A 22,370-nucleotide genomic window follows, 5' to 3' on the forward strand; every position below is an offset into this window, starting at 1 on the left:
GACTTACAGTTTGGAGCAAAGGCAAAATCAAAGCTTGTTTACCGATGAAAATAGTTTTTTATTTTTTATTTTTTAAGAAAATTTTATTTTTTATAAAAAGATTAAAAAAATAAGAAAAATGCGTTCACTAGTTAATAATAAAGAGCAATTCTCTAATTCAATTTAAAAAAAAAAAATTGTTTATATCTTTTATAATTTAAAAAATAAAACATTATAAGATACTTTTAAAAACTTTTTTATTATTAAAATTTTTTAAATATGTGTCATTCATTTATTTTATAATAATATAATATTTTAAACAAATGTTTTTTAAATAATTATTCGATTCTAGTTATGAAAAATTATAGTGTTATTTTGATTATAGAAAAATTGTTATTTTTTATTAAAAAATAAATAAAAATTTTTTTTGTTGTAATGAAAAACAATGGATTATAACTTAAAGTTATTTTTTAAATTTCAGTTAAATTTTGAAAAACTCACCATGACACATTTGAATATGAAACCCTTATTTTAATTTTCTAGGAAAATAAAACAACTCCAATTTTTTTTGAAAAATATTCCAAGAATGGAAGATCTAGATAGTTATTTTAACATTTAAATTAAATAAAAAACTAGTGACTACTTAAAAAATTTATATCTATTGTTAAAATCATTTTCAAACAAAAAGATCAAATATCATAAGTTTTATATTTAATCTACAACAATGAGATTATGTCCTTTCTTGTAATTGTTTGTAATGTTTGATAGTTTAACATTATTAATAAATTTATATTTTTTTTATAAAAATTATCTATATAACAAATTTTGAAGAAAAATATTTTTGTGAAACAATTTATTTAAATTGTTTGGTTTGAATGCTGAAAATAATGAAAAATTGTTAAAGCATAAAAAAATATTAATTTCATTTATATATATAATATCATAAAAAAAATATTTAAATTATAAAACATTTTATTGTGAAATATATGAAAAAAATACATAAAATGATAAAATACATACTACTTGTGAAATGTATGAAAAAATACATAAAATGATAAATTGTGTTGTGTTAGCTACCACAAGTTATCAGAAATTGAGGCCAAAATAGAAAATCAAGGGCAAGGTCTCGTTATAGGATTTGACTATTTATCTATTGTGAGCTTTTTTATATGTACTTATTCAGTGTTTAAAATATGTTTTTGTTGGTGTGTTTTGGATGTGGAATAAAGGGCCAATTGAATTATTGGTCAATATGTAATTATGTATAAAATTTCGTGATTTGAGTTGGAATGCAAAGGTTTTATTAAGAATTAATGAGCTAAAATAATGTAAAGAAGAGTAGAATACTAGTATTTTTTTTTGGTTATTTTGTTGTATGTTACCACAAAACTTGAACACTTGCCCATGTCAGCAACCCGAGCAATCCAATGGCTAAGATGTTGTTAGGATTTGGGTCCAGCAGTAGCTCACCCCACTTGATATTCAATAAGAGTGGTTGATCTTTCTTCAAATCATCACCATCACTAGCGCCGCCGTTGTCATTAGCAAACCCATTTAGCTTTTCTTATTCTTGATCTTTGCATTCGTTGTGAATTGTTGTTATTTAACATGAAAAGGAAAAAAATCTCGATTGGGTAAAAGAAAGGAAGGACGGAAAGAGAATTCGGGTTGTGAAATTAATGAGATAGGTGATGGGAGTGAGAGAATTTTGAACCCTAACATTGTTTTTCTCCTCTGTTTGTTTATGCCAATGGGAAATTTAAATTAAGGCAAGATGATGGATGCGGATTCGTTCATCATTTAATTGTTCATGAGCCGAACTTAGGTTCTTCCTGTTGTTGCAAATTTATGGATTCTTTAAGGAGAAGAACATTTAGAGAGAATGAATATATTTGGGGATTTTTCTCTCTAAAAGCTATTTTGCCTAACCCAAAAACATCTCCCTTAGCTTATTTTGCCACCTCAGTTTTTTTTGGTCTATTTGGCAGCCACTTGCCAGGTCAGTTGTACGTGTTACTCACTTTCGAGGCATTATACAACTTTGGGTTTATGTGTTAGGTTTTTTTTAAGTTTAGGTATATGATAGGTAAAAAAGATATTTTAAGTGTGTGTTAAGCAAAAATGCGATAATTGATACGGTGTGTCCGCAAGTGCACGGGTCACAGTAGTATAGTTTTAAAAATTGATATCGATCCCACAGGGAATTGTGCTTAAATTGGAAATAAAAGTATAAGCTAATTAGAATGACAAAAATTAAAAGATATTAAAAATAAAATCTAAAAATTAAAATTAAGACAAAAATTAAAGATGTAAAATGAAATTTGGAATTAAAATTGGTATTTGAGGAATTAAAACTAGATCAATCAATTAACTAAAATTAATTAAACTAGATTACCAAAAATTAATTTGAAATTTCTATTTATGAAATTAAGAAGAATTAAATCTAAAAAAAAATAAAGTAATTCTAGATATTGGATTTAAATTGAAATTAAATTTAAATTGGATTTAAATTGAAATTAAATTTAAATTGGATTTAAATTGAAATTGCTATTTATGAGGTTTGGAGAATTTATATCTAATTTCAATGAAAAATAAATTGATTCTAGAGATTGGATTTTCAATATTGTTTGCATGTGATTTTTCCCTAATTTAGCCAAACACATGAGAATTGCAATTTTGAGGGAAATCAATTCTTAAATTTTGAAACCTTTTCCAGATCTCAAAATTGGTTTTCATTAAATCAAACCCCTGTTTCACGGTATTTCAAATCTAACAAAAACCCAATTAATGCTCTAATTGATTTTTGGAAAGTTCCCCTTAATCTTCTTAGCTTATTTCTAACACCAAGAAAATAAAGTTTATTGCAAGATTATCCATCCCCAATATTCACTTTTCAGTCCATCTATTAAGGATTAAAACTTAACTTAATGAGGGCCCATTCATCAAGCAAGGAAATAAGCACACAAGCAATAAATCAAAATATAACAATATTCATTTAAATGGCTAAATCGGTCAAAACCACAAAACAAATCAATATTTACAAACCCATCTCTAGAATCTCAATAAACTACTCACGAATCATTGTTTAAACATAAACCCAAATGAAGAAATGAAGAAATAATGGAAATGTAAGCTTAAAGGGGTAGAAAAACCAGTGATTTGCGCGGTTGATCCTTCTTCTTTGGAAGAAGAAATGCAGAAAGTGCTCCCTTCTCTCTTTCTAATCTTGCCAAAAAATGCCTCCCTTGCTCTCTATATGGAAAGAAAGTGATAAAATGGGTCTTTATATAGGCTAAGGGACTGTTCTAGAATGGGTAAAAGGGGAAGGATCCGTAAAAGGTGAGGTAAAAAGCTGAGTAGGTCGATAAATGCCACGTCAACAATTTTCCATGAAAAACGACATAAGCAGCCGGTGTTGTGTCGCGCGGGTTGTGTCGCTCGTGAATATCGACGATCGACACAACTGCGACATGAGAGCTAATCTTGTCTTTGCGGGTTGTGTCCGCTCTCTCGCCATTTTCTCAACTTCAAAATTTGTGCAAGTCGAATTTAATCTCCTCCAAATGGCTACTCTGATCAAAATACATCAAATTTCTCCAGATTTAACCTACAAAACAAATGAATTCCAAAAATTAAACTAAGAAAAGTGAAAATTGTAAAATTGACTAAATATATACTAATATCTAAAATAATAGCTATGAATAAGGGTAAATTATGTACAAAAATTACTCCTAAATGATGATCTAAAATGCATGCATCAAATTCCCCCATACTCAAACTCTTGCTTGTCCTCAAGCAAAATTTCATTAAAACTCATTTGGAAGGGAATAGAATCCTTTGAAAACTCAAAATTCACTAATCCAAACTACCAACTTACCTCTAGCCACCAACATTCCAAATTCCCACCAGCAAAAGCACAAAGAATGAAGCAAGCACTCTCAACTATTACAGAATAGCTAAGAATTAACCAATCAACCCAAGCAACAAATACCAACCAACTACAAGAGTCAATTGTGCCAAAACAAACCTAAATGAAATAGATAGCCAATGTGTCTCAAATAGATGGTGAGTAATGTATGGAAGATTATATTGCCAAACCCATATGCAAGCATAAAAGATCTAACTCTACTAATGTAACAAGCATTTTTCAAAGAATCATTAGGTCTTTTTTTAAGGGTTGTAATGGGGTCTAATAGGGTAAAATTGTGGTTAACAAAGAAAGGGAATAAGGTAAACAAAATATGAGAATAATATTAATCATGAAACTCAAAGTGCATCCAATATTTTTTTTTTTTTTTTTTATCAAGAGGAAAGAAATTCACAATGAAGCTCAAGTGCTATCACAATGATTATACAAAGGGACTATTTTTTTTTTTTTTTTTTTTTTTTTTTAAATGGCTATTTTGATTTTGTATTGGTCCCTATTTCATGTCACACCCAAAATTACCTTTGGGATATTTTGGTGACCTTTTCAACTTTTCACAATTACTCTAGCACTTTTCAAGATGTTTCAATCCTCCGAAATTTTTTTTTTTTTATTTTTTTTTATTTTATGCACTTAATTGCTAAAATATTATTCTCATAGATAGGTGGTAGTGTTTAGGTTTTATGGCTAGGTAAATGATTTGGGTTCCAAAGAAATTAGGGAATTAAGGTTCAAGGGGGTTTGCAAGGGTTAAAATGAAATTAAGGTAGGTTAAGGCTAAATGTGAGGTTTAAAATATGAAGAAATGCCTAAATCATATTCTTATCAAATGCAAGTTAAAAATTTCGCTTTGAAAGATCTAAGATGCTTGTTCTAGGAATGGTGAGACGACAATGACCATTTTCTTTCTTAAAGGCTTATCTAGACACTCAAAACTCAAAATAACTAATCAGAATCTGTATACCTAGATGAATGTATTAATTTTCAGCTATTAAGTAAGAGAAAGAATAATGCTTAAGACTTTGTACCCAGCTGGAACTTTCATTCCACTAACCATCTAAAGGCAAGTTGGATTGCTTGAATAAGTGGCTTATGGAATTCAAAGACTGGTTCAAAAATTCAAAAATTTTAAATGAGTGAATGATATGCATGAGTGTAAATGTATAGTCAACCTATATGCAACTAAGTATGCATAACTAAGTATATGAAGCTATATGCAAGTGTATGTATGTGAATATGTACAAGTATGAAGTAATGAATGAGTATGTCACTATATGCAAATGAAAAAGGAAAAAAAAATAATTTTTGCAAAAAATTTACCCTCTCCCCCATACTCAGAATGAACATTGTCCTCAATGTTAAAAGATTGCAAGGAATGGGATAATTTGGCTATATGTGCATAAAGAATTATTACCCTGATAGCACAACTTGTGTTGAAAATGACACAAGCTGAGATAAGAAGTGTTACCTCATTGAAGTGCAGCCAATTTAATTAGATAAAATTTGACAAGTCACGACAATTACTCATTACAAAAGAAACAGTACGATGGAATCCATTAAATCAATTAAACTCAAAAAGTTGAAATAGAGAGTTAAGCTCAAAAATGTAACCATCAAGTGTAAATCCGAAGTAGCACATAAAAGCAAGTGAGCAATGTACTAGAGATATAAAAGAAAAATGTATTTTATGAGGAACTAAAAAAAACAACACAAGCAAAATATTAACTAAACAAGTTCAAAATACGAATTAATTAAGCAACGAAAATAAAGACATGAAATCTTTTTTTTTTTTTTTATTATTATTTTTTTTTTATGCTCATTTGCTTGCAATACATTGTATCCCATCTGCACAAGGAAATTAGAACAATGTTAAACTCTGAATAAGGAGTATAGAAAAACTTAAAACAAATATATATATGAAAGAAATAAAGAATCAATGAAAAATTATGAGTTATGCCCAAAAATGCTAAGTTTAGGTCTTTAGCTTGACCATACTCACTCAAGATGTTATGGAGAATGAAAGAGATAGCAAGTTGCTATCTTCTCAATTGGCTCACCAGCTGAATAATGCCTCAACCTTTGCCCATTTACCTTGAAATTACCCGATTTTTCACCAAAAATTTCCACAGCACCATGAGGTAAAACTTTCACAATTTTGAATGGACCGGACCACCTTGATTTTAATTTTCCTGAAAAAAATTTCAACCTTGAATTGAATAAGAGAACCAAATCTCCTTCTTTAAAGTCCTTTTTCTTGATATGCTTATCATGCCATTTTTTAGTTCTTTCTTTATAGATCCTAGCATTTTCATAAGCATCAAGTCTCAATTCTTCTAATTCATCAAGTTGCAAAAGTCTTTTGTGTCCAGCAGCTTGTAATTTCAGGATTTCCTTTTTCACAACATTCTTCATTGTAGGATTCAATCTTCTTTGATGTTCAATGGAAGGTTTACTATTTGGCTCTAGGAAAATCCTATGCATACAAACTGTTGGGCTAATTCCCTTTATATCATCAATTGCATAACCCAAAACTCTTCTATATTCTCTCAAAACTCTCAACAATTTTTCATTCTCAATATCAGTCAAAGATGCATTAATTATAACAGGATATGTTCCATTTGGTCCAAGAAAAGCATACCTGAGGTTGGAAGGAAGAGGTTTAAGATCTACCTTTGGGGCATCCTCTACCTTTAATGATGGTGGTTTGATCTCCAAATTTTGCACTCCTTCAAGTTGAAAGATTGTGGCTTCAGGATGTGGTGGAGAGCTTTCCAAATATTGTGCAAAAGTAGCCATGTTATGATTGTCATCATCAATGCTCCCACCATGGACTAAGCAATTTTCAAGTGGGTCTTGTGGATAGCCTTTTCTAAAATGCTCTTGAACAATCTCATCAATAATGTCTACCCGCAAACAAGACTCAACTTCTTCATGTTTCCTTTTCATGGCTGGATTGATGTTGAATATCATTTGATCATCTCCCACTCTAAGTGTCAATTGCTCACCCTTCACATCAATTAATGCACCAGCTGTTGCCAAGAAGGGTCTTCCCAATAAGATAGGAACTTTTGTGTCTTCTTCCATATCCAAAATGATAAAGTCTACCGGAATGTAGAATTTCCCAACCTTGATAGGCACATTTTCAAGAATGCCTTCCGGATACTTAATTGAACGGTCAGCCAATGAAAGATACATGTTTGTGGGCTTCAACTCTCCCATATTCAACTTCTCATATATTGAAAGTGGCATTAGGCTGACACTAGCTCCAAGGTCACATAAGGCATTTGCCACACAATTATCACCAATATGACAAGGAATGGAAAACACACCCGGATCTTTGAGTTTGGGAGGTAACTGATTATAGCACTGCATTGCTCTCCCAAGTTGATGGTGTCATAATCTTCTAGTCTTCTCTTGTTGGAAAGAATCTCCTTCAAAAACTTGGCATAACTTGGCATTTGGGATAGTGCCTCAGTGAATGGCACATTGATATACAACTTCTTTAGCACTTCAAGGAATTTGCCAAATTGTTTGTCTAGCTTATGCTTGATGAATCTTTGAGGGTAGGGAAGGGTGGGTTTGTAAGGTTCAGGTGGGATGTATAGTTTCTCCCTCATCTTGCTCACTTTTGCTTTCTTCTTCTTTTTCATTTTCTTGCTCTCAACTGAATTTTCTTCTTTTGTGCTCTCTTTTTCTTCTCTCTTGTTTTCACTCTCTTGACCAACTTTTTTACCACTTCTCAAGGTTACAACCTTACATTGTTCATGAGGGTTTTGTGGTTGGCTAGGTAGTTTCCCATAGGAATTGCTTCCTGATGAGCTTGCTTGTTGCGCTAATTGAGTCTCCAACATGCGGTTGTGGACTTGTAATTGATCCATGGTTTGTCTCATGTGTTGCATTTCTTCCTCCAATTTTCTATTCATCTTGCTTTGTTCAGCAAAAAATTTCTCCATCATGTTCTCCAAAGATGGCTTCGGTTCATGGGATGGAAGGGATTGTTGTGCTCTTGCTTGATATCCAGGTGGTGGCTGCCTTGTGGGCTGAAATTGAGGCTGAAATTGAGGCCTATTTTGCTGCATAAACTGCTGGTTATGAGCATAATTTGAGCTTTGGCCTTGTTGAGCAAAGGTTGCTTGTGGTCTCCATGTTGAGTTGTTCACATTAGAATAAGCATTTCCCATAGGTTTCTGTTGATAACTTCCTGCATAAGCAGCTTGTTCTTGCAAATAATCATCACCATAAGAAGAGTAATCAACTCCACAACTTTGAGTTCCATCTGTGAAGGCAACTTGTTGCATAGTTGTAGGAGTTGAGGTTGTTGCCTTTGTGAAAAAATCACTAAGAAGTGAAAAGTCAAATCTTGCATTCATGTAGCTAATCGAGTCTAGTTCATAGATTTTCTTTGGCTCAAGTGCTCTAGGATTTCCCCATAAATGGGTATTATGAGCAATCTTCTCTAATAGATCATAGCATTCTTCACTTGTCATTCTCATGAAATCTCCTCCGCTTGTGAATCAATTGTGTTTCTTATGGTCGAGTAACTCGTGTAGAAATTAACAATCATCCATTTATTTCATGATGAGGACATTGCCTTTCAAGCTCCTTAAATCTCATCCAAGATTCATACAAAGTTTCATCATCCCTTGGTTTAAAAGCTACCATCAAATTCCTCAAATGAGTGGTCTTCCCAGGTGGGAAAAATTGAGATAGAAAAGCTTGAGATAGTTGCTCCCAAGTAGCTATAATAGCTTGTGGAAGTGAGTCATACCACTCCAATGCTGAATCCCGAAGAGAGAATGGAAATAAAGTGAGTCGAATCACTTCATCAGAAACTCCAGGCTGCCTTTGTGTGCCACATATCATTAAAAATTTCTTCAAATGAGAATGAGGATTTTCAAGTGGAGTACCTCCAAATTGTGAATTCTGAACCATTTGAATAAGACCAGTTTTTAACTCAAATTGATTAGCTCCAATAATAGGTCTGTTATCTCTCACATCAGTACATCTAGGAAAAGCATAATCTAACATGGATCTTCTTTGAGGATCATTTTGATTAATAACCACATTTTGCCCGTTTTGCTCGTTTCCTCCATTATCTCCACCAATAGCTCTATTTTGATTCTCCATATTTTCTATTATCTCCTCTTGCTCAAATATTTGTTGTTCTTCTTTTTCGGCTTCTTTTCTTCTTTTGTATTCCTTTTGTTGGCTCGGCAGAATTTTTCAATTTCGATTGAACAACAATTCGGTGTCATCGTCTCATAAACAAGAAAAGTACGAAAAACACAAGGAACAATAGTGAAAATAAAAGAAAATAAAAAATTAAAATATCTTAAAACAAATAAAAACCAACTTAAAACAAACAATTAAAACTTGATACGGTGTGTCGCAAGTGCACACGTCATGAGAGGTATAGTTTTAAAAATTGATATCGATCCCACTGTGCTTAAATTGGAAATAAAAGTATAAGCTAATTAGAATGACAAAAATTAAAAGATATTAAAAATAAAATCTAAAAATTAAAATTAAGACAAAATTAAAGATGTAAAATGAAATTTGGAATTAAAATTGGTATTTGAGGAATTAAAACTAGATCAATCAATTAACTAAAATTAATTAAACTAGATTACCAAAAATTAATTTGAAATTTCTATTTATGAAATTAAGAAGAATTAAATCTAAAAAAAAATAAAGTAATTCTAGATATTGGATTTAAATTGAAATTAAATTTAAATTGGATTTAAATTGAAATTAAATTTAAATTGGATTTAAATTGAAATTGCTATTTATGAGGTTTGGAGAATTTATATCTAATTTCAATGAAAAATAAATTGATTCTAGAGATTGGATTTTCAATATTGTTTGCATGTGATTTTTCCCTAATTTAGCCAAACACATGAGAATTGCAATTTTGAGGGAAATCAATTCTTAAATTTTTGAAACCTTTTTCAAGCATCTCAAAATTGGTTTTCATTAAATCAAACCCTGTTTTCACGGTATTTCAAATCTAACAAAAACCCAATTAATGCTCTAATTGATTTTTGGAAAGTTCCCCTTAATCTTCTTAGCTTATTTCTAACACCAAGAAAATAAAGTTTATTGCAAGATTATCCATCCCCAATATTCACTTTTCAGTCCATCTATTAAGGATTAAAACTTAACTTAATGAGGGCCCATTCATCAAGCAAGGAAATAAGCACACAAGCAATAAATCAAAATATAACAATATTCATTTAAATGGCTAAATCAGTTCAAAACCACAAAACAAATCAATATTTACAAACCCATCTCTAGAATCTCAATAAACTACTCACGAATCATTGTTTAAACATAAACCCAAATGAAGAAATGAAGAAATAATGGAAATGTAAGCTTAAAGGGTAGAAAACTCAAAGACCAGTGATTTGCGGGATCTCAAAGTGCGTAAACTTGATCCTTGCTGGAAGAAGAAATGCAAAGTGCTCCTTCTCTCTTTCTAATCTTGCCAAAAATGCCTCCCTTGCTCTCTATATGGAAAGAAAGTGATAAAATGGGTCTTTATATAGGCTAAGGGACTTTCTAGAATGGGTAAAAGGGAAGGATCCGTAAAAGGTGAGGTAAAAGTCAGTAACGAAATGCCACGTCAACAATTTTCCATAAAAACGACATAAGCCGTCGGTTTTGTGTCGCGGGTTGTGTCGCTCTTTGAATATCGACGATCGACACAACTGCGACATGAGCTAATTCGGTTGTGTCGCTCGGCCCATTTTTCTCAACTTCAAAATTTTTGCAATTCGATTTTAATCTCCTCCAAATGGCTACTCTGATCAAAATACATCAAATTTCTCCAGATTTAACCTACAAAACAAATGAATTCCAAAAATTAAACTAAGAAAAGTGAAAATTGTAAAATTGACTAAATATATACTAATATCTAAAATAATAGCTATGAATAAGGGTAAATTATGTGCAAAAATTACTCCTAAATGATGATCTAAAATACATGCATCAATAATATAGGTGTCTGGTAATGTATTTGGCCAATGAATGTTTGAGTCGCACTTTAAATATTTTAAATGTTATGAAAATGTTCAACTTCTGAACTGTTTTTAAAGAAAAAATGCATTATTTTTCAATTTTAGGTTAAAGTGTGATTGATATGAGTTGCTTAAATTTTGGTTAAATAAAAAGAATTTTATGTTAGACACGTTGTTAGACTTATTATGGGTTTCGACAGCCTTAAGCTGAATCGATCCCTAGTGTCCGTAATGACCCCTAGTTAGATTGTTACATTTTTAGAAAAATTTTCTCAGAAAATTACAATGAGGATTTTCATATTCAAATGTGCCCTGTTTTCAAATTTATCAAAATTGAATTAAAATTTAGAAAACAACTTTAAATAATAATCATTTTTTTCCTTTACAAGAAAAGTTTTTTTTGTCAATTAGTTTTTATATAAAAAATAATGACCTTTATATAATTAAAATTATAATATAATTTTCATAAATACAATTGAATAATTATTAAGAAAAATATTTAATTATAATGATAAAAATTTAATCATATTATTATTAAGTAAATGAATGACACATATTTAAAAAATTTTAATAATAAATAAGTTTTTATATGTATTTCATGATATTTTATTTTTTAAATTATGAAAGATATGAACAATTTTTTAAAACAAGTTTTTGAAATAGAAAATTATACTTCATTAACAAGTGAACGTATTTTTCATATTTTTTAATTTTTTTACAAAAAATAAAAATAGAAATATTCTTTAAAAATAAAAAATGTAAAAAAAAGAATATATTTTCCATTAGTAAAAAAGCTTAAGTTTTGTGTTTCCACCAAACTCCAAGTCCAACAAAAGGGATGAGGTAGGAAGCAATGAGAAAGTTGACTCTAGAGATATGAGTGTATATTATTCGGTTATAATTAAATCAAACTAATGAAATTTATTTTTTATTTTTTTATAAGAGTGAATTTAGTTTGACTCAATTTTCAATTATTAGTTCAGTTAAAATTTGGACCTACAAATATTAAAATTTGGAGCAAACTTGTCCAACCCATGACCTAAAAATCCATGCAGAAAGAACTCATCCTTAATGTCTAATTCTAGAACCATAGAAGATCTGTAATAATTTATAATAGATGGAAAATAATAAGAGCATGGAACTAGGAGAAGGATTATAAAGGCCTTAATGGTAGCTACACTAGGAGAGGGATTCTCACAATCATTCATTTTATCCATCCAGATTTTGAATAGATTGTCTTTGTCTCTGGGGCCATTCTGGTTGTTGCTCTTAAGTACTTTTTTATTGCTGCTTTTCTTATTTTCATTCTTATTACACTTCTTTAGTGATTTTACTTTCTTCATAGTAATTTTTTTCATTGATTTTTGTGCACTTATGCATGTAATTCCCAATTGTATGTTAAATCTTCAGGATTTGATATATATATATATATATATATATATATATATATATATATATATACACACACTGCTTTTATTGCCTATCTGAAAAGCAAGAGCTTTTGTTTGTGTAAAAGGAATAAGGGAATGTATATTTCTAATTGTTCATGTACCGCGTAGATAACAAAACATGTTTTCAATCACCTCTCCTAGTGTGAGATAACACACACACACACACACACACACACACACACACACACACACACACACACATATATATATATATATATATACACACACACACACACACATATATATATATATATATATATACACACACACACACACACTGCTTTTATTGCCTATCTGAAAAGCAAGAGCTTTTGTTTGTGTAAAAGGAATAAGGGAATGTATATTTCTAATTGTTCATGTACCGCGTAGATAACAAAACATGTTTTCAATCACCTCTCCTAGTGTGAGATAACACACAGTGCTAATTGTACAAAATTGGGTTTAATTATTAAGTTTTTTTTAAGTTTAGGTGTGTGATAGGTAAAAAATTTAGTTCAGGCTTGTGTTAGGCAAAAACACAATAGTACAGGTGTTTAAAGATGTATTTGGCCTACATCCATTCATAGAATATGAGAGTATGCTTAAAATTAAGGTAACATTCATACATACTTAACTTAGACAAAACTAATTACAATTCTTTACAATCATGCACAATGTCTGTCCATTTAAAATTTTACATGTCAAATCTAATAACATTAATTATACATAAAGAAATCTATAGCTGCTCTTATTGCTAGCTCTCCCAAAAGATACTTCTATCCTTGCAACTCTACATATGGAGTTAAGGGACTAGGGTAAGCTTCAAAGAGCTCAGTGGGTAAACTAGCTAAACATAAATTATTCATATTATTCATTTCAGATATATGCAATGCATCAATCACATAATTTTTTCACATCACAAACATTTCACATAAGATAGACTTTTCATCAGTGATTTCTTATATCCAATGTACATTGCTCATACAGAGGCTCTTCAGGATTTCTGCTTAAATACATAACATATCCAATGTGTCCAGCTCGTACAGAGGCTCCTCAAGACTTTCGATTAAAAAAATTATGAGCCAGGAGCTTATGAGGCCTCACCTAGTCTTACCACATTATGTCATACATGATCATAAATATATAGCATAACTGTGTCATGAAAAAACTAGTGGGTCGTCAAATATTCATCAAGCATCAACAACAATTATGCAAAATGCAGTATATTCATGTTCTAGATACATATATCCTAATAAGTAGTGAAATGATGCATGTGGATGATTTTGATTTCAATTAAATAAGTTTTCATTTATCAGGATTAGTGTTACTCACCTCTTGTAGCATATCAACCACTAGACTTGAATGGTAGCTATCCTTGGATCTTTAGCTTTCCGAGTTCCTCAAGTCCTATCCTATAAACATCGGACCCTAAAGGGTTATTCGAAGCTCAAAAACTCTATACATAAGCTAAATATGTTATTCTAGGTCCTTTTGGATCATAAAAAAAGTTTTGAAATCTTATAACAAAAATGCAAATAAAGCTAGCAAAACCAACTTCGATTTTCGAAGTAGAAGTCCTAAACCTTAAATGCCCTATTTAGGCAATGGCGACTGCAGCTGCTGAAGTTTTGGATTTCGACAGCTAAACCTGAAAATATCCAGAGATAATGTAGCCAATCCGGCTACTGAAATAATAGTTTTTGGCAGCTAAACTTGGGAATTTATAAAATTTCTAAGTAGAAAATCTGTAGAACCCCATCCCCTAAAATAACCAAAAACACATCTCAAAACTCCAAAACATGATCCAACCTTAAAAATACATTTCCAGAACATCTATCAACTTAAAAACTACAAAAGAAATCACATGCATCCAACCAACAAACAACAATCTAAGATTCTCTCAAAGAAAATATCAAAAACACCATAAAGATGAAACTACCAAAAACTAAATCAAATAACTTTAACATATTTCAAACCCAAATTCCATCATCATAAAACACATTCTAAACTTAACTAAAACCCTAAAAACCCACATGCATTCCAAGATCCTTCAAAATCATCAACATGCAAAACCTTCAAAATCTCAATTTGATTCAAAAAGCTAAAACAATTCTTTTCTTGCATGCAATCTAAACCATTTAACTCACTCATGTAAACATACTTAGAACTTCGCCTAAGTAGTTTGCGCTTAGCCGGTCCCAAGCCCGAATAAAGGAGGAGGGTTGCGGTAGGTGACAACCAGCGTAAAAATTTCGTCACACCCTATGATATGGATTCAAAATATATAAACGTTGGGGCGTCCTCTACTAACGATGAGCTACATCGGAGCCCAGGTGTAGTGATAAATATGCAAGGGTGTAGGGCGTTCACCGAAAGCGACGCGCCATGTCGGCGCCCGGGTGTGGTGTTAAGTGAGCAAGGGTTCCCACATCATGGACGGGTGTGGGTAAAGAAGTTAGTCCATAGGACAGATAGTAGAACAAATAGTGGAACAGAGCACAAGATAGACATAGAAAACAATAAAAGATATCATAGAAGGAGACCAATTAGGAAGGAGCAGGATAGGAGGAGGATCAGGGTTGGCACTTGGAATGTTGGATCACTTACAGGAAAATTAATGGAGCTTGTGGATACCTTGGAAAGGAGAAGGGTGAATATTGCTTACATTCAGGAGACTAAATGGGTAGGAGAGAAAAGTAAGGAAGTGGGTAATTCAGGGTACAAATTGTGGTTTACCGGAAAGGAGAGAAACAAGAACGGAGTGGGTATAATCATAGACAGAACATTGAAAGACGCAGTAGTAGCTGTGAAAAGAGTAGGAGATAGAATTATACTAGTAAAGCTAGTACTAGAAGGAGAAACAATAAATATAGTTAGTGCTTATGCCCCACAAATAGGACTAGACAGTGAGAGTAAACAAAGGTTTTGGGAAGATATGGATGATTTAATGCAAAGCATACCGAATGAAGAGAATGTTTTCATTGGTGGAGATTTGAATGGACATGTAGGAAGTGATAGACAAGGTTATGAGAATGTTCATGGAGGTTTTGGTTTTGGCAGTCGAAATGAGGAGGGAAAAAGCATTCTGAATTTTTCTATGGCATACGACCTAATACTAGCAAATACCTACTTTATAAAAAGAGAGTCACATTTAGTAACTTTCAAAAGTGGGCAACATAGAAGCCAAATCGACTTCCTCTTAACCAGGAAGACAAATAGAGCTCTATGCAAGGATTGCAAGGTCATTCCAGGAGAGGCTTTAACAAGTCAACATAGGTTGGTGGTCTTGGATGTCAAGTTTAGGAACAATTCAAGTAAGGTCAGAAGAAATAGTGTAGCTCGAACAAAGTGGTGGGAGTTCAAAGGAGTAAAGCAAGTGAAGTTCAAAATGAGCTTCTGAGTCCAAGTATGGAAGCTAGATATGGAGGCCAATGATATGTGGATACAGATGGCATCAAAGATTAGAGAAGTAGCTATAAAAGTACTTGGAGAGTCTAAAGGACATGGACCACCCTCAAAAGAGAGATGGTGGTGGAATGAGGAAGTACAAAAGGCAATGAAGAGAAAAAGAGAATGGTATAAGAAATTACCTAAATGTGATAATAATGAGGCATATGAACAATACAAGATAGCAAAGAAAGAGCCAAAAAAGGCAGTTAGTCAAGCAAGAGCACAGGCCTTTGAAAAGTTATATGAGAAACTTGGAACTAAAGAAGGGGAGAAAGATATTTATAGATTAGCAAGGAGTAGAGAAAGGAAATGTCAAGACCTCAATCAAGTTAGGTGCATTAAGGATAAAGAAGGAAAAGTGTTGGTGAAAGATGAGGACATTAAAGAAAGATGGAGAAATTATTTTAATGATCTCTTTAATAATAGTCAAAATGGAAATAGCGTGAATATAGATTATAGAACAATAGAAAAGAATGTAAATTATACTAGAAGGATTAGATCTTTAGAAGTAAAGGAAGCACTTAAGAAAATGAAAGTGGGTAAAGCCTGTGGACCCGATGAAATACCAATTGAAGTGTGGAAGTATTTGGGAGATATGGGAGTGGCATGGTTAACTAAATTATTTAATAAGATTCTAAACTCAAAGAAAATGCATTTAATGGAGGAAGAGTATTTTAGTACCTATTTTTAAAAATAAGGGAGACATACAGAGTTGCTCAAACTATAGGGGAATTAAACTCATGAGCCATACTATGAAGTTGTGGGAGAGAGTTGTGGAGCATTGACTACGTCATGATACTTCTATCTCTCTCAATCAATTTGGTTTCATGCCCGGTCGTTCAACTATGGAAGCGATCTTTCTCATTAGAAGCTTGATGGAGAAATATAGAGATGTGAAGAAAGATCTACACATGGTTTTTATTGATTTGGAGAAGGCTTATGATAGTGTTCCAAGAGAAGTCTTATGGAATGTGTTAGAACAAAAGAGGGTATCTATTAGGTATATACAAGTATTGAAAGATATGTATGAAGGAGCAACTACTATTGTGCGCACAGTGGGAGGGGACACAAGAGATTTTCCGATCTCAATTGGATTACACCAAGGATCAGCCATAAGCCCTTACCTTTTTACATTAGTTTTAGATGAACTGACGAAACATATACAAGAGAGTATTCCTTGGTGCATGATGTTTGCGGATGATATTGTTCTGATAGATGAGACACGAGAAGGAGTCAATAGGAAACTAGAACTTTGGAGAAGTACTCTAGAGTCAAAGGGTTTTAAGTTAAGTAGAACGAAGACAGAATACATGCATTGCAAGTTCAGTGAAGGCCAAACTGGTGATAGGGAAGGAGTTAGTTTGAATGGAGTGGTACTGTCCCAAAGTAATCACTTTAAATATCTAGGCTCAGTCCTTCAAGTAGATGGGGGATGTGAGGAGAATGTTAGTCATAGGATTAAAGCCGGATGGTTAAAGTGGAAACGTGCCACGGGAGTTTTATGTGATCGTAAGATTCCCAATAAATTAAAAGGAAAATTTTACCGTACAGCCATACGACCGGCTATGTTATATGATAGTGAGTGTTGGGCACTGAAAGAGTCGTATGCATCTAAGATAAGAGTTGCAGAGATGAGAATGTTAAGGTGGATGAGTGGCCATACTAGACTAGATAAAGTCCGTAATGAAAGTATTAGAGAAAAGGTAGGAGTGGTGCCAATTGAAGATAAGTTGAAAGAAGGGAGATTAAAGTGGTTTGGTCATGTGAAGCGTAGACATACGGAGGCTCCAGTTAGACAAGTAGAGCACATTAGTTTAGAGGATAGAAAGAAAAAAAGGGGTAGACCTAAATTGACTTGGAGGAGAGTAGTACAACATGACTTAGAAGCATTACACATTTCTGAGGATTTAACCCAAAATCGTTCAGAGTGGAAAAAGTGAATCCATATAGCCGACCCCAAATTTTTGGGATAAAGGCTTAGTTGAGTTGAGTTGAGTTTATGTAAACATACTTAGAAATCATTTCAAAGATTTAAAGAAGTGAGAAAGCACCTTTCTCCCTTGAATTTGAGAGTGATGGAGTCAGTAGAGAAACTTCAATTTACTCTTGATCTTTGAGTTTCCCAACAACATGCAAGCATCCAAGCTCACAAAACATCAATTTAGTAAAGAAAACTTCAATTTGGTCTTCTTTGCATGCAATAGAAAGAAGGACAGAGTAAAAAAAAATTACTTTCTTTGAAATACAAAACAAAATGAGCTATTTATACCTCTGTTGTTGAGGGGACTGTCAACTATGGAAGGCCTACACTATAAGAAATTAAAAAAATAGCTACTAAATTTACCGACTAAATATAATGATATTTAGTAGGTAATTTTAGTTATCGACTAACTCTGAGATGAACAGTAATTGATTATCGTTATCCATTACCGACTAATTATTTTTGTTGATAATTACCTACTAAATATATAGTCGGTAATATAAAATATTTAGTCGGTAATTTTATCGCCAAACCATAAGGTAGGAAGTGAATTAGCTACTTTTTACTTACTAAAATTTAGTCGGTAATTACCTATTAAATATATAGTTGATAACATGTAAATATTAGTAGGTAATTTTGTCCCAAACCTTATTATAAAAAGGGATTTAGCTACGTTTTTTTGCCCGTCGATAATTACCTACTAAAAATATAGTCGGTAATATAAATATTTAGTCGGTAAGTTTGTTGCCAAAGAGTAAAAATAGCTACCATTTACCAACTAGATTCTAATCAGTAATTACCTACTAAAATTATAGTCGGTAATATATAAATATGAGTCAGTAATTACCTACGAATTAAATAGTCGATAGTATGGAAAATTTAGTCGATAAGAAAATGGAATTACCTACTCATTACTAATTTAAATTTAGTCCGTAATTCCTAACTAAATACTTAATTTTACCAACTATAATTTATTTAGTCAGTAAATTATCAGTTATAGTCAGTAATATTTTGCATCATTTAAAATTTATTTACCAACAAAAAGAATAGTAGCTAAATTTTATACCTTGTTTTATGCATATTAATTACCTATTATTTTTTTAAACTTTAAATTTAAAAAAAATTATGATTAATTTGGAACTTAATAATAATAATAATAATAATAATAATAATAATAATAATAATAATAATAATAATAATAATATCTAACAATAAAAATAATTACTAAATATATCAAATTAAATATAAAATCCATATCTGTAAATAAAGCATGCTAAAATTCAATAAGTCAAATATAAAATTTAAAACCCACAATTTTATGAAGATGGAGGTGTTGGTAGGCCTCTGACTAGTCTCATCACTTCCTCCATCATAGAGCTTCTCATGCGTTACATATTCGTCTCCATTTGCAACTCCATTTATCGACTAATTTTTTCATAGTCGCTACTAAATTATTTATACATTATTTATTTTGTCCTAATAGGGTACCGACTAAAGTTTGGTCGATAAAGCGCCCACATTAGTAGCTTTAATTTGCTTGCCAACTTGGCGCGATAATTAGCGACTAAATGCTTTTAGACAGTAAAATATTGTAGGTATTTAGTCGGTAATTGAGTCGCTATAAATAATTAGTATTTAATAATTTCATTTAATCTTTTATTAGTCGGTGAATAGTCAGTAGTTGCCTACTGATTTATTTGGTCGGTAATTTTAGTAGCTATTTTTTTTTATTTTTTGTAGTGCTAGCTTTCGACTGCGAGAGTCCATTCTATCCAAAAGAGCATCTCAATAGTAAAAAGGATTTTGGCTACTAAAAATCCAACCTTTTGCTGTCGAAATTCCTTCTACCCAAAAACGACATTTAAACTCTTACTTGGCCAAAACAACAAATATATATATATATATATATATACATTCTTAAACAAATGCTTAACACATCATATCACACATGTAGAGCTTACCACTATTTTCTTTTATTTGTGAAATCCTAAGTTTCATGATAATTTCTTATTTATGATAGGAATTCTGATATTGGAAAGTGGTGGGTATTACAAGAAACCTACTCTAGTTTTTCATAAGTGAACACGCTCCAAAGCCTCTATTTCCAAGAAAATTAAAAAAAAAAAACTTCTATTTGTTTTCAAAAAATAAGTTATCTATATAATCTGTGTTCGCCATATGTAATAAGTTTTTTGAACAATATTTTAGGTATGGAAAATTTAGAAAGGTTATTTTAACATTGAAATCAATTAAATGACTAATGATTACTTCGAAGATTTATCTACTGTGAAAGTCATCTTCAAAAAAAAAAATTAATATCATAAATTTTATATCTGATTCACAGGAGTGAGATTCTGTCACTTTTGTGATTATTTGAAGCTTTGATATCATTAACAAATTAGTTTCTTTAGAAAATTGTCTACATAAGAAATTTTTGAAGAAAAATATTTTTTGAGAAATAATTTATTTAAATTGTTTGGTTTGAATGCTGAAAATAATGAAAATGGTTAAAGTATAAAAAAGTATTAATTTCATTTATAATTATAATATTATAAAAAATATTTAAATCATATTAATTTCATTTATAATTATAATATTATAAAAAAATATTTAAATCATAAAACTTTTATTTTTTATTGTGAAATATATGAAAAAAAATATATAAAATGATAAAATTGTGTTGTGTTAGCTTGCCACAAAGCCCACGACTAGTAGGTAGTAAAGGGAAAATAGAAAATAAAGGGCAATATCTCGTTTTAGTTTGATTTAGAATTAAAACTGATTTGGTTTAATTTAAAATTATAATCGATTATTGAAATCAATTAAATTGCATTAATTAAAATTCATTTTCATTCGAACTAAAAAAATCAGTTTATTTTAGTTAGTTTTGGTAAAAATATATTTTTTTCATAAAGTAAATTTTTTTAAAAAATAATTAACTATTAAATTTAATAAAAATCGAAATTAAACTAAAATTGAAGAAGATTACTTTATTATTTAATTTCAACTCAAAATTGGTCTAGACCAGTGAATAACCTATTTGCAAGATACAAGTTTTCTATTGAAAACCTCACGAAATTACCAGAATTTTGTATGGAGGAGGTGCTTTGAGGTTTCTTGACTATGGGAGCCAAGATCGCATTGATAGATTTTGTTTGGCCACGATGATTTTGTTTAGAGAGCCTCTATCTTGACTGGTTTATTTGGTTTTTGTTAAAATTTAAGTTGAGACTTTATAATTTTACAGAAATTTAAATATTATTCATTTGTTAATAAATTTGCTGCATGAATTTATAAAATACAATTTAATAGTTAAAATATAAAATAATTATAAAAGATACTTTTAATTTAATTTATATAATTATACATTTCTATTTCAAAAATTTTTTAAAAAGGTAAAACTATTAAATTTTTATTTTATAATTAATGTAAAAAAACTAAGAAATTTTGAAATAAAAATTCTGATCTTTATTGCCGCAGAAATAAAAAATATATATAAAAAATTATAGCTAACAAATAGGTCCCTAATCAAGCTAAACTACCAAAATTGTATCAGAGTCATACAACAAAAGGTAAGAACAGATATGCACACAAAAATTCCTAAACAAATGCCCTAAATAAATGCAAAATAAGTGGCAGCTAACAGCTTCCTTTTCAATACCCCCCTCAAGTTGGAGCATGGAGATCTCGAATGCCCAACTTGCGAAGAAGAAAGTCAAACTAATCATTTCCCAACGCCTTTGTGAAGATATCCGCAGGTTGCATTGAACTACGTACATAATATGTTCGAATGTTACCATTCAATATCTCATCACGGATAAAATGACAGTCCACTTCAATATGCTTGGTACATTCATGATAGACAGGATTAGTAGCTATATGCAGAGCTGCCTGACTATCACAATACAAATTCATAGGTTCAGTATACGTCACACCAAGAGAATTCAATAATTCTTTCAACCATTTAAGTTCACAAGTTGTAGTACTCATAGACCGATATTCAGCTTCAGCGAATGAGCGAGACATTGTCTGTTGCTTTTTAGTTTTCCACGATATAGGGGATTCACCCAAAAAAACAAAATAATCGGTCAAAGACCGTCTCGTCAAAGGACAACTAGCCCAATCAGAATCACATTAAGCAGACGATTTGAGATCACAATTGGCACGCAATAGTATACCCTGACCTGGATTTCCTTTCAAATAATGCACAACTCTAACAGCTGCCTCCCAATGAGCTTTCTTCGTTGTTGCATGAACTGAGCAAGAATATGCACAAAATAAGACAACTCGGGCCGAGTTATTGTTAGATAAATAAGCCGTCCCACCAGACGCCTATACTGAGCAGGGTCATCCACATCATCACTCTCGGTAAGGGCCAGCTTGTGATTTTGTTCAAGAGGAGTTTTAGCCAGCTTGCAACCCAGTAATCCAACTTCTGAAATCACATCCAACACATACTTACATTGACACAAGAAAATACCATTCGAGTTTCTGGCTACTTCAATCCCTAAGAAAAATTTCAGCTTCCCCAAGTCTTTCATATGAAAGCAACGACTCAAATAGTTCTTGAATTTTTGTACAGCAGAAAC

The 22,370-nt window shown here is 31.3% G+C and overlaps 1 non-coding gene across 1 annotated transcript; it reads left to right on the plus strand.

The window, feature by feature from the left end:
- The first annotated feature begins 8,474 nt into the window (after positions 1 to 8,474).
- On the plus strand, positions 8,475 to 8,581 carry LOC131177445 (small nucleolar RNA R71). The gene has a single exon (XR_009146921.1). It is a non-coding gene; the product is annotated as a small nucleolar RNA R71 (small nucleolar RNA).
- The last annotated feature ends 13,789 nt before the right edge of the window (positions 8,582 to 22,370 follow it).

This window comes from Hevea brasiliensis, unplaced genomic scaffold (assembly GCF_030052815.1).
Source record: "Hevea brasiliensis isolate MT/VB/25A 57/8 unplaced genomic scaffold, ASM3005281v1 Scaf481, whole genome shotgun sequence".
Taxonomy (NCBI): domain Eukaryota; kingdom Viridiplantae; phylum Streptophyta; class Magnoliopsida; order Malpighiales; family Euphorbiaceae; genus Hevea; species Hevea brasiliensis.